The sequence below is a fragment of the Cygnus olor genome, chromosome 5 (assembly GCF_009769625.2).
Source record: "Cygnus olor isolate bCygOlo1 chromosome 5, bCygOlo1.pri.v2, whole genome shotgun sequence".
Lineage (NCBI taxonomy): Eukaryota > Metazoa > Chordata > Aves > Anseriformes > Anatidae > Cygnus > Cygnus olor.
This window is the reverse complement of record NC_049173.1, coordinates 58891802-58905330: the sequence shown is the minus strand read 5'-3', so window position 1 is coordinate 58905330 and position 13529 is coordinate 58891802. Positions and strand designations below refer to the sequence as shown.

The following is a 13529-nucleotide window of genomic DNA, read 5'->3' as shown; positions in this document are numbered from 1 at the left end:
GGAAAAGTGAATTTCTAACATCCAGGACGTGCCTGTCGACTTTCAGCGAATTGCATCCAATCACCCCCAGGGAATTCAGCTAATGTCTCAGTCTAAACCGGGATGAGGGGAGAAAAACAAATCAAACATTGTCCGGAGTCACGCTTATTATGAAAATGTTTTAAAGGATAGAGAAGGGAAATAATTCAAGACAGCCCAGAATAAAGTTTTAGCCAAATTAATACCATTAGGAGTCCTCGGGAGAAAAAAAAAAATAGGGACAGAAAGCTCAGCTACAAAGTTAGAGTGTAAAGAGACGATTTATAGCTATTATACTTATTTTTTTTTTAAGCAAAGGTGTTTATATTTATTTTTTTTAATGAGAAAGCAAGGTTGCAGCATTGAAAATAACAGTCCTATTATAGAGCCGGCTCCAGTGGGATTCTTTACGAGGGGAAACCTTCTCTTGGCTACACTGGGGAAACGTTCCCCTGGCTGCATTTCTGCCTTCAGGACGCCTCAGTCCGCGGGACTTCCTCGCGGCACCTTCAGCGGAGCCCCCGAGAGGCCCCTCCGCGCCCCGAGCCCGCAGCCAGCGCCAGCACCGGGGGCTCGCCGGCCCCGGGCAGCTCCGCGCCGCCTGGCCCCGCTGCTGCGGGAGCCGGGGGACGTGGCGGGGCTCCCGGACCGCCCCGCGGGTGGCGGGGGCGCCCTGCGGGCTGCCCTCCGCACGCCGGCACCCCAGCCCTTCGCCCCGCAAAGGCAGGGCGGAGATGGCTGCGGTAGGTTTTAGGGGAAGAGCTGGAGGTACCCAGCTTCGGTCAAAGTGCGAGCGGACTGAACCGACGGCTCGAGAGGATAAAAAGATAAAAATCAAGCAAAGAAAGAGCAAAACCAGGTTTCTGCAGCCGGGCTTCAATGCAATCCTGGGGGCAAAGAGACATGTTAGACGAGAAAAGAAACGTGTGGGGAAATAAAAAGAAAATATTTAAAACCACATACCTTGAACAAGGGCAAAATATCCCAGCTAAAATGCTAGTCAAGTGCCTCTTTCCTTGAAAGCCAAAACCACGTTTCTACTCGCAATATTTTTCCTGTTCTAGAGAGTTTCCTTTGCTTTTTACCGTTTATTGTAGCTAGTCTTGGACCCTGAAGCCTGTGCAATGCCACAGTAAACAAATTGTTCTGATGTGCTTATTATTATTGCTCAAGTTCTGCTTGGATAGAGAATTAAAGCTCATTATTACAGTGTGTGTTGAGAATTGCTCAATCTATGTGAACACGGGGGTTTGGGGCATCCTCGGGAAAAAAAAAAAAAAAAAAAGGGAAAAAAAAAAGCCACCCTCCGTATCACGGTGTAAATCAAATATGTATAATGCTTATAAATTTGTAACACATCGCCGTGCGCCTGCCCCTGCCCGCCGCTCCGGCTCCCGCCCCGCGCCCACGGGGCTCCGGTGCGCGCTGCGCCGCGGAGCCGCTTCCCTCCTTCCCTCCTTCTTCCCTCCTTCCCTCCTTCCTCCCCGGCGAGCCCAGGTGAAGCTGCAGCGCCCGGCGGTGCACGAGGGAAAGCACGGCCCGGGCGGGGGCTCTCGCCCGATTTCCCCCTGCTTAAGAGACCCCGGCCCCGCCGGGCAGCGGCGGCTCGGGCGCAGCGCGCAGGTTGCGCGCAGGGGGGCGGCCCGGGGCGGCGTCCGAAGGGGAGAGGGGCCCGGCCCAGGCTGCTTCGGGCGCAGCGATTTGTAGCTTTTATTTTTAATTCCCCCCCTCTCCTTTTTATTTATTGTTGTTGTTGTTTTGCAGTCGCCCTCGGCCTCTGCGGCGATGCGAAAGCCAAACACGGACTCTGCTCTCGGCGCTCCCCCACCTTCCTGCCTCGCTTCCCTCTCCCTGTATTTTTTTGAGGAGATAAAAAGGCAAACAGAGAGCGCTCTGGTGCTGGCGAGGGGACTGTTTGCCTGCCTCCGCGGAGGCCTGGCCAAGCAGACTTGGCTTCACGCCTGAGCAGTTTCTGGAGAGCGGCGCGTTGGAGAGCAGGGGAGGCAGCACCTGGCCCTGCTTTAGGAGCCATCTCCTTTTATTGACAGCCAGATAAGCAGGCGGGAGCCGTGGTGTTTCCAACGCTTCCCTGGAGGACCCTGCCGGGTTGCAGGGAGCCGCGGCCCCTTAATGGCAGCGGCTCCAAACGCGCCGCGAAACCCCTTAAACCCCTTCCTGGCAGCGCCGCCGGGCCCCCGCCGCCGGGGCCGCCCCCCCGGGGCCGCCGCTACCTGCGGGCCCCGCCGGCGGCTCCGGGCCCGGCCCCGGCCCCGGGGGAGAGCGGGGGGCGAGGGCTGCGGCCGGGGGACCCCGGCACGGGCTGGGCCGGGCCGGGCGGGGGCCGGGGCCGAGCGAGCCCCGCGGCACCCCAGTGCCCCGCCGAGCCCTCGCCCCCCGGCCCCGTCAAAGGCCGCCGCTAATTCGCCTGGCAGCCCCCGCCTCATCCCCGGCAGAAGGCAGGTTCATGAAACATTTAAGTACAGTTCAATAAAACTATCGGCTGGGGGCGGGGGGGGGGGGGGGGGGCTCTTTTCTGATAAATTATTTACCCTGAGAAGTGTGTGCAAATAATGGCCTCTCGCTGCCTCTCTAACGGGAGAGGCTGCGGGCGGCGAGCGGCGGCGGGGCCCGGCAGCCGGATGGGCCGCCCCGCTCCGCACCCGGGGCTATTGCCGGGGGGCCTCGCAGGTACCGGGGCCCCGCGCCCCCGGGGGAGCTGCGGGCGGGCCGGGTGTGACCTAGGGGCCGCGGGGCCTGGCCGAACATAGGGGGTTAGGGGGGTCCCAGCGCGCCCCCACGCACCAGGGCCCGCTCGGACGGCTTTGGGCAGGGAGTTTCAATGAGGAAAAAGCCACACCGCGCCTTCAATTTTGGCCTCGGACCCCAGCAGCGCGCTGCCCGGGGAGAGCCGTCGGGGAGAGCAGCCCGGCTCGGGAGCGGGGAGCCGCCCCCGCCGCTGCCCGGGGATGCCCCAAGGTGCCGAGCAGCCCCTGCGGAGGAAGGGGGGCCCCGTCGGCGCCGGGAGGGGGCTCGGCGGCGCTGAGGGGCCGGGCCCGGGCAGCCTGGGCCCGGGCGGGGGCCGGGCCGGGCCATGCCACGCCACGCCGGGCCGTGCCGGTCCCGCCGTCGGGGCAGGGCGCGGCGGGCGGGCGGCGGCCGTGCTCGTGTGGCCCCAAATGTCTCATTAGCTAACTAGTGTCCGCCGTGACGTCACCGGGGCGGCCCAGCCAATGGGGGAGGCGCTGCCGTGGGTATTAAGGGAAAGTTAGTGCAAAGGCGGCACCCCGCCTGTACCGCCGGTGACACTTCAGCCGGGTGGCAGCTTCTTGCGTAGGAACCCGCGACGGGACGGGACGGGACGGGACGCGGCAGGTACCTCCTCCCGGCAGCCGGCCACGGGCTCCGCACCGCCCGACAGGTAACGGCCCCCCCGCTCCACCCGCTGACCCGCAGCCGCCCCCTTGCCCGACGGGGAGGGGGGCCAACGGCCAGGCCCCTCGACGCCCCCCCCCCTCACAGCCCGACCCGGGGCCGGAGCCCGGCACAACAGGTGGGGGGGCAGATCTGGCGGGGGCGCCCGGCCGCTGTCCGGTGGCGTGGGGTCGGGAGAGGGGGCGCCCAGAGGTGCCTCCGCTTCCAAACTTCCCCCGCGGGAGCAGGGGCTGCGGCGCAGCCCCCTCCCCTCCCTTCCCTTCCCCTTCCCCCGCCGTGCGCCGCTCGCCGCCCCCGGTGCCAGGCAGGTGGAAGCCGGCAGCCCCCAGTACCGCGCCCGTCGGGGCGCCCCGCGGAGGGTCGGGGCGCCGGGCCCGTGCGGAGGGGCCGCGGGCGAGGCGGGGCTGCCTGCCGTCGGGGGCAGCGTCTCAGCCGCTGGGGAGCGCCGGGGACTCGCCCGTCGCCCTGCTCGGAGCGGGGTGAAGCCCGGGAGGCGCCCGCCACCCCCCGGAGTCAGGCTTCGCTGCCCGGCCGCGGGTGCCTGCGCTACGTCAGGGCGTTAGTGGGGAAGAGAGGGAGCCCGGCAAGGTGGCTCTTCCTCCGAAATAACGCAAAACAAAAGAAGAGCGTAGAGCCTGAAACACCACTTACCTGTCCTCGGGCTTCTCCAAATATTCCTTACGGTACGTTAGCGAGAACGCTCCCTGTGATGCTTCACTATAATATACCGGTAAATGGACATTCTCCTTCAGTAATAAATCAAACACCATCTATCTCAGATCCTCCTCCCTAATTAGAGATGTTTATTGGAGATGGTGTTTATCCAGCTGTCATGCCGAGAAAAAGCTGTGACATAATTACCTCTGACCAGATAGTCTTTTATATGCATATCTCACTGACATATAAAGCAATCGGTCTGCATTAAAAATGACAAGATCAAATGTTGATTTTAGCCGATATAATAATATTTCTGGTCATTACATTAATTGAAATTCGACTTTCAGGCTCTCCGAATTACGAATCTTGCTATTTAAACTCCCTTTTTTTTTTTTTGAATGAATGAAACGAGCAGCTCCGCCAAAGGGCTGGGCAGAGGGAAGCATACCGTGCGAAGTTGCCGCGATAAATCAAACCTGCCAGCACAAAGCGAAACAGCCCGCTGCCCCTCAGCCTAATAAAGCAGTTGACGCGAATCCGAGGAGTTTCTCTATCATTTCCTCGTGGTCCCCGCATTGCCAAATTTAGGTTTCGCCGCTAATTCCGGAGGCCAGCAGAGCCCGAGCGAGGTGTGAGCGAGGCGGCCCGGGATCCCCCAGCACTCGCGTTATTTTTCAGGCGTTCGAGCGCGATTCTGGTTCATTTGGTTTCGTAGCGTTGGCAGCTTCTGCGGCCCCATCTGTGTGTTTGGTAGCGAGGGGTGATAAGCTACGAATTGCTCTGTAATTGAAAATATATTTTTGGGAAAGGCTGGTTTTACAAATATCAAGGGTGTAGGCTTTTGATCCTTTCTGCTGCCTGTGTTCTCCAGTTGCTAATAAAACTCGCATTGAGCTCCTTAGTGGCTTGATTAACAGGCAGATTAACTGTTACTGGGGTTTTGAACAGCTTGTCCCAATCAATAGCATTTAAAAAGCCCGTCAGGATGCGCTAAGCTTTCACCCCCCCCTTCTTTTCTGAAGGCTTTTCGAGCGACTCCGCTTGCCTGACACTTTGCACATATCTGTAATCAAAGGCTTTCCCGTACAGGAGCACGTACAGTCGCCTGCCAGCTTCAGAGCCAGCGGAGTGACTTCGGCGGGGTCCAGAAAGCCTTTTTTATCCCGGCGCACAAAGCTGTGCTTCGCGCAAAAGGCCAACAGAAAAGAGGTTAAATCGATTCCAAACTTTTTGCGGCTTGTTTATAAACTAGAAAAGCTCCACTTAACTCAGTGTCCTGCGCATTATAGGTTTCAAACACTGTCTCTACATATACAAATAGGCATTAAGTGTCCTGAAGGCAAAAGCATTGTAGTCTAAGACGTCAGGATTTGTGTATCTCTTCAGTTTTAGACCGAACTGGACAAGAGGACTTTAAGCATTTTTCTGGGTATTAAAAAAGGTAGTTTGCAGCCCAGATATTAATACAACCAGACGATACCGGAGTCCCTAAGTCAGCACTTTCCGCTTTCAACACCTAACAAAATACGAAAAGGTAGCAGCTGCTGCTGTTTAACACAAAATCAAAACTCAGGCAAGAGATCATGTAAAAAAGTGAAAATTATTTTAATTAGGAACAGTAATTATTTTTTTAAGTGCCATATATAATAGTTACTTACCTTTTTTATTTTATTTTTTTACCCTTTTTGTTATGCCTTTTTAAAAATCTTTTTCTTTGAAATAGTATTAGGAACAAAAAGGGAGAGAGAGAGGGGGGGAGAGAAAACAGATGCAGAAAATGCCAGTTGCAGGAACCTTGAGGGGATTTAACAGCGCTGGGCGCGGTGCCTCGCTCCCTGCCGCCGGCCGGGGCCCGGTGCTGCCCTCGCCGCGGGGAGCGGAGCGGGGCCGGGCACCTCGCGTCGGGGCTTCTCCTTTCGGTAACCCGAAACAGGAGCGGAGCATATTTAGGAGTTGAAAATCACCTCCTCGAGAAAAATCGGAAAAGGGGGGGAATGATAGTAAAAGAGAGAAAGGGGGGAAAGGAGGGCGAGGCAGGCAGAGCCGTCCCGGAGGGCTATTCTTCTCGGAACACGAGCGGTGGTGAGAGCTGCTAGGTGAAAACAGAAAATAAAAAGAGGGAGAAAACAATAAAAGGCAAACGAGCCTTCTCTGCGGAGTGTCCAGGCACGGCCGTCTCTGCGGATCCCCTTCCCCCGGCTCGGGGCACGGCTGCCGGCATTGCCCGAGGGCAGCCCCCGGGGTGCCGGGACGGGGGGGCGCTCCCTGGGCCTCGCCGGGCGACCGGGGCCGGGGGGGGGCCGCCGGCACCCGCGGGGGCTCGCAGCGGGGCCGCGCAATCCCCGCGGCGGGCGGAGGTAAAATGGCGCCGCGGGGCGGGCCGGAGCCCGCCGGGCACCGGGGCCGCGACGGGGCCGGGGCCGCGACGGGGCGGGCGGCCGCGCGCTGCTGCGGGCAGGGACACCCGCACCCCCCGCACACACACCCCGAGCACGGCCCCGCCGCCCCGCCCCGCCGCTTTTCTTCCTCCCAACTTTTGCTCGGGGCTCCCGCTCCGCCCGGCGGCCCCTTGCCGTCGCCCCCCGGTGCCCACCCCCGGCCGCCCCGCCGTGACGTCAGCGGCACTCACGCCCCCCTCCCTCCTCCTCCCCCTTTTTTTTTTTTTTTTTCTCTTTTTTTTTCGGCTCGGGGGGGGCGTTAAAAGTTTTGTTTTGGGCAGGAGGGAGCACAAAGGCCGCTGCGCCCGAGGGGAAAATAGCAACAAGATTACGGCGTCTTTATTCCGGAGACGAGGCGTAAGAAGGTGCTAATCCAGAGGATGGCTAATTGAGAGCTTGTAAAAATGATATTTGCCTGCAATTGCGGACAAAGTGGTGTTTTTTTTTTTGTTTTGTTTTGTTTTTTTTTTTTTCCGCTCTCCTCACTTTAACGCCCCGTGGACGAGAGTAAAAAATAAAAGATAAAAAAAAATAAAAATTGCTCGTTTGGTAGAGAGAGCGCACCAGGAAAAAAACAATCCAGAACCAAGAATAACAAAAGCAGCCCCCGAGGACGCCACTGACTTCTCCCCAGAAGAGGACTAGCTGCCAGCTCCCAAAGTCCCTTCGGAGCCGCCGAGATCCGGGCGACCTTACAAACTGCAGCCTCTGCCTATCGCCCCGGGCCGCTCGGAGGGCCGGCGGCTGCTGCTGGGGACGAGCCCCTCGGGTCGTGGTCGGGGCTCGCCGCCTTTTGGGGCCTGAGGGCTTTCCCTCCCCGGCACCCTCGGAGCAGGGCTCGGCCACTTGGGGAAGTTTGGGGCAGGGGCAGGCGCAGAGCGGGGGCTGCCGGGGAGGCCCGCCCGGCCCCGAGCCCCTCGGGGCGCCCCACGTCGGGCTCCCGCCCCGCCTCGCCTCGCCTCACCTTCGGGGCGAACCCAAACGTTGCCGGGCGCCCGTCCCACCGCTCGGTTCCGCCGCTATACATATGCATGACTCGGGGGACATCATGCGGGGCGGCCCGGGCCCGCGCGGGGCCCCCCCGGCCCCTCCGAGCTGCAGCTGGGGCCGGGCCGGGGGCGCACGGCGGCCGCAGCCCCGTCAGGGCCCGGGCCCGCGGGCAGGGCCCCGTCGCTCCGCCGGCCCCGGGGCCTCCCCCGGGACCCCTCCTGCCCGGCTCGGCCCCGTTCAGCCCGGAGCGGCGAGCGGCGGCCCCGCGCCCGGCCCCGCGCCCGGCCCCGCGCAGGCGGCCGTCGGGGGAAGGGGCGGCGAGCGGCGCGGAGGGCAGGCAGCAGCGAGTCTGTTAAGAGCCCATTTTGTGCTATCACGGAGCCGTGGCAGCTTCTCGGCGGGACCGGGGATGACAGTGCATGACGGCCGGGCAGCCCATTATCCCGCTCCTATTGAGGCGCCCTTTCACTCACATGCAAACTCCTTGGCAGAGTCGTTTGTCTCCTCATTGTACTTTATTTAAGAATGCAATGGTTGTCAGGGCTCTTATTCAATTTCAAGATACTTTATTGATGAGCTTTGACTTTTAGCACTTTTCACATGTCAAGAGAAGTCAAGTGTATGCGGCTACGACTTCATTTTATGCTTCGCGCGTTCATACTCGCCACTTTCCTCGGTGGCTCTTGGAATTTCTTTTTCCTGTCCCCTCTCCTTCTTCCCTTTCCACCCCCCGGCCTCCCCCCGCCCCCTCCCCCTCGTCCCCGCCCGGCTCGCCCCAGCCGCCGGGGACACCCCGAGCTCGGGCTGGTGCTCCCACTGTAACCTCAAATGCGTGCGCGGAGGGGTTGCTTTGGAGTGTACTGAGGTGTGTCCTAATGGTCCGGCATTCAGCACACGCACTTGTGGTGTGTGGTCAGAGCGGAGAAGTCATTTACTGACTTTCCCCCTCCGCCTCTGGCAGCCGGGGAAGTGGCTCCCTGGGCGCACAGGGGGGGCCGGAGGGAGCCCCTCGGGCGGCCGGGCTCGGGGCGCTGCCGCGTCCCCCCCCGGCTCCTCTGCGGGGTCTTAAATAAATAATAAAAAAAAAAAAAAACCAACAACGGCAGCCCTCAGTCAACAAACGGCACGTGGGAGAAGTTTGCGAGTGTTTGGTAAAGGACTCTTGAGGCCCTTCACAAGAGCCCTCAGCACACAATTCCGCCGCCTGTTTGCTCTGCTCTCCGCCGGCCGGGGCTGGGGGGGCTGCGGGCGGCCGCTGGCTCCGGGCGGCGCCCGCCCTACAAAGCGCCTGTCTCCCAAATATTTATGTCTTTACCATTTGAATGTTATTTTCCCCTTATCGCCATTGTCGGACGGCGGCTAACTGTTTAAATGCAAATTGACCTTTCCCCCCCCGCTCCGACCCCCTCCCGCCGGCCCCCCGGCCCCCTCCCCCAGCCCGACCTGGAAACGCGCCGCTCCCCTTCGCCGCTCCCCGCATTTTTTGGGGCCGGGGCCCGGCTCCGAGCTGCCGGGGGCGGCCCGGGGCGCTGGGCCGGGCCGGGCGGGCCGGGCTGGGCCGGGCCGGGCCGGGCCGGGCGGCGGTGGCGGGGCCGGGCGGCGGCGGCGGAGCCCGGGCGGGCGGCGGGTGCGGAGCCGGGTGCGGAGCCGGGGCCGGTGCCGGGGCCGGGAGCCGGGCCCACGGCCCTGCTATTCAAACGGCTGGGCCAATTGAGCCGTGCCGGGCGCGGGGCGGCCAATGGGCGGCGGGGAGGCGATGGCGTCGCTTTGCATAAAGCAATATTTTGTGTGGGAGCGAGCGGAGCATTTGCATGTGCGGAGTGATTAGTGGGTTTGAAAAGCGAGCCCCGGCTCAGCCTCATTTCCCGCTCTGGTTAAGGCGCAGGGAGGAAGTGTTTTGCTGGAAGATGATGACAGAGGTCAGGCTTTGCTAATGGGCCAGTGAAGAGCAGTGGAGGCGAGGCAGAGAGCAAGGCACACATACATTAATACACTTGAACCATCACCAATCAGCATAGGTGTGCTCTGTCTCTCTCTCCCCACTTCACTCACACACTCTTTTATCTCTCGCTCTCCAGTCACTGACAGCCCATTTTATTGTCAATCTCTGTCTCCTTCCCAGGAATCCAAGATCACACAACCAGCAGCTTCACTGGAGAAAAACTATTTTGCTGGCAACTCTTTTTAAAGCGCCATCATTTCCAATCAGTGCGCTCTTAAACTATTGACAGGAGCTTTGACAACAAGACAGGATGCCTCATAAAGGTGAGTCCGCTCATTTCTTCTCCCGGCTTCTCCTTCTCGCATTTTAATATTTAGGCAGGGCTCTCGCTCTCTCCTGCGCTCTCTCTCTCCTATTCCCATTTGCATTCCGGAGAGCTTCCCAGGGAACTTTCCAGCCCAGGAGCTCACAAACTTTCTGCTTTCACACGAGCCCGTGTCCTCTGGAAAAGCTAAAGCATCTGACCGGGAAACCGGTGCCAACCCTCGCAGCAGCCCAGCAGCAGCAGCAGTTCCCACGTAGCACTTGCCGGGCAGGGAGACCACAGGCGCCGGTGTGTGTGTGTCTGCGCGCCGCTGCTGCCGGCACCCCCGCTCGCAGGCACGGGAGGGGCGGCGGGGCCGGGCCGGGCCGTACCGGGCCGTGCCGGGCCGGGCCGTGCCGTGCCGTGCCGTGCCGTGCCGCGGGGCCCTGTGCCGCCCCCGCGCGCGGAAGGAGGGAGGGAGGCGAGGACGGGAGCGGAGCGGCGGCTCCGGGTGCCCGGGGGCGGCCCCGGCGGCCGCTTTGCGCTGCGGGGCTCGGCCGGGGAAGGGGAGCCGGCCGCCGGGAGGACGGGGCGAAGCGGCGAGGAGGGAGAGGAGGAGGCGAAGGACGGCCGGGGAGGTGCGCGGGGAAAGTCACCTCCTAGGCCAAGTGAGCTCGCAGGCGCGCTGCGCGGGGCGCTGAGTGGAGCCGAGGGGCTGTCAGCTCCCATCAGCCGCCCCGCATCTCCCCGGCTCGGCCCCGGGGCCGGCGGCTGCCCCGGCCCCAAGGCGGGACCGCCCGAGCGCCCCACGCAGCCCCGTCCTCCGCGGCGGCTCCCGGCCGCGGCCGGGCTCTGGGGGCCTTTGGGAAGCGCTGCGGCTCGGATCCATCCATCCGTCCTTTTTTTCAAAAAAAGAGGTCTCGTTCATTCCTGCCACAGCCCCGTAACCCCCCCGGGGTACCCACGGGCCTGAGAGCCTCCGCTATAGCAAGGTCCTTTTTTTTTTTTTTTTTTTTTTTTTTTTTTTCTCCTCCAAGAAGTTGCAAACTCCTCGCCGTGCAAAAAACAGCTTCGCTCCCCTGACGCGCAACCGTAAACTTGGTACTTTTCCCCTCGCAAGTGCAATTGGAAAATCTGGATTTGAATTTAACCTTGTGACGCCTCGCACGGAACTGGTAAATCGAGACGCGGGGCAGGAATAATTTCTGGAAAGTTTAAAAACAAAGTTTCCCGAACGATTAAATGCACCTGGCAGATGCTGTTTTGGAAAACGACCACACCATCCTAGAGACGAAAAGTGATGGCATTTTCTCCGTCTTAGGGACATAAAATAATAAAAGTGGCCCTTGACAATAAATGTTTATAGCTGGTGACCTCTACCAACGCCTGATCGCAAACCGATTCGTTTTTATCTTTTTCTCATTTGCCCCGAGAACAGGAAACTTTGCCACCTGAACGTCCAATTGTGCGTGTTTTCACCGGGAGAGGCAGAGAGGGAAAGAAAAAAACCCTAGATCAGATTATATCCAGATTTTCAGATTACAAAACGAGCGGCGGATTAGGCCTGGCCTAATGGTGGAGCTTTCTGCCTCGGACACGGCACGCTGCATCTCAGGCGCTGCCGCGCCCCGCTGCCCTCCCGCCCCGCTCCGCACCGCCCCGCACCGCTCCGCACCGCGCTGCCCCCCGGCCGGGCACGGCTCTCGGCCCCGCGCCGCCTCCGGCTGCGGGTGCCCGGCGCTGGCGCTGCGCCTGCTCGGCGGCTCGCTTGCTCGAGCCGGGGGAGAGTTTGGGAGCACAACGTCCTGCCCCGCACCTCCTCTTACCTTGCTGAAGTACTCGGCTACGCTCGGCCTGCACTGTGAAACGTTTTCGGCCGCTTTTGGGGGGTTGGTTTGTGTTGTGGCGTGCTTTTTGCCCCTTCTCCTAAATCCCCCCGTTGCCATTGCCGAGGTAGGTGCTGGCAGGGCTTTGGCTGGGAGCGCAGCAGCGGCTTTCTGCCTGCCTTCCCCGGCCCCGCGGGCCCCACGGTTATGAGTTGTGCGTTAAATACGCGAGGAAATTCTGCCCGAAGAAGTGGGGTTGCTGTTCAGTGTGTGTCTATGCAGACGTGTTCGGTGTATTAAAGGGATGGCTTCACGTTCGGTTCAGCCAGAGGAGATACTGCCACGTCTCCATTGAAGTACAGTGTAGCTTGCTCTGCTGCTAATCAGGTAGTTCTCCAAAGAGCAGTAAATATTTACCAGCTAAAGTCTTCATGCTGCGAGAAAGTACTTGTTTGATGTTTATTTTTATGGATTTAAGATTACTAAAAGCTACTTAATAAATTATACCGTGGCTAGTCCTGAATGGGGAAACGTGCCTCTTTGAATTCTCCATCATATGCAGGAAGAGTAAAATTAATATTCATTATAGGCGCAAAAGAAAGAGAATGAGTATTTTTAGGCTAAAAAAAGGGGAGAGAAAATGAAGGCTGCGACTATTTCATTATTTTACCTCCTTTTTTTTTAGCAACCCCCTTGAATGGGCTCTTTATTGTAATTGTCCCTCCCCAATTGAGCACCCCACTGAGCTGTTGTATCTTTTTACAACCCCTAACAACTCGCACCAGTAACACAATTACCGCCAGATATTTATAACGAGAAATTACTTTTCCATTTTCACCCGCGACGATTTCAAATAAATACATGGGGACGCATAAATAAATAAATAAGTGGCCCGGGGTGGGGGGGAGAGGGAGGGAAGGTGGTGAGAGGAGGAGAGAGGGAGTAAGGGAAGGAGGGGGGGAGAGGGGAAGAGAAAAAAAAAAAAAAAAAAAGGGCGATTGGGACTATCCAGGCGCTGGGTCAAGGCAGGCACTAATGAAGGGAGAAGGGGCTTGTTTCTCTGCTCTTTGTAAGTTGGAGGGTTGTTGGTCCGTTTAGTTGGGAAGCTGCGCGGCCGGTTAAGGAGCCTGGGTTTCTGCACTCGGGGTTTGGGTAGAGGAGCAGAATGGAGGCCATTGTTCGCTTTCTGTAGGCTTTGTTTAACAGTTCTCACCCCCTCCTGTTCTTACTTTTTAAAGCAGTGAGGCGAGGTAGACAGCGTGTGTCACAGTACAGTGAAAAAGGGGAAGATCTAAAGACCAAAAAAGAAGTTAATCACGAGACGTGGAGTTTGGGGGAGAGAAAGTTGCTAGTGCCGCGGGGAGAGACAAATAAATAAATCGAAGAAATGCCCGGAGGTAAAAAATGGAGCCCCGCTGCCAGCGCGCAGGGCAGCCGGCGGAGCGGCAAGTGCGCGCAGGGCCCGCGCAGCGCCCGCCCTGCTGCGCTCCGCTGCGCTGCGCCCCTCTGCTCTGCTCTGCTCTCCTTTTCTCTCCTCTCCTCTGCTCTGCTCTCCTCCCGGGCTGCGGCAGCGGCGGGGCCGGCCGCGTCCCGTCCCCGTCCCGTCCCGTCCCGCGGCGGGGCGCGCAGTGTCGCGGCGCACCTTCCCCGCGTCGCTCCGCACTTTTAATGTACTTCTTTTGCTTTGTCCTAGAGGGAAGACTTTAACTAGTGACACGCAGATGTGTGAGTCCCTAAATTGTATGAGAGGACAGTCCACCCCGCTCTCAGGCAAGTTTAAAAACCTGACTTCGGACTCTCTTTGTGCTTGCTGTTGCTCCAGTTAATGCACCACCTCAGCGAAGGGCATTACCGACGAGGCAATACGCCACCTGCATGCAATTAAAGCCAGAAACCACTCGGCGCTTTGCTTTTCTTAAATT

General features: G+C 59.6%; 1 protein-coding gene and 1 long non-coding RNA gene across 2 annotated transcripts in view; one reads left to right on the top strand and one right to left on the bottom strand.

The window, feature by feature from the left end:
- Nucleotides 1-13529, bottom strand: part of ELP4 (elongator acetyltransferase complex subunit 4) — a 235706-nt gene that overhangs the window by 58223 nt on the left and 163954 nt on the right. The window lies entirely within an intron of this gene.
- Nucleotides 9369-13419, top strand: LOC121071781. Its single transcript, XR_005820768.1, has 3 exons — nt 9369-9553; nt 9658-9800; nt 13301-13419. It is a non-coding gene; the product is annotated as an uncharacterized LOC121071781 (long non-coding RNA).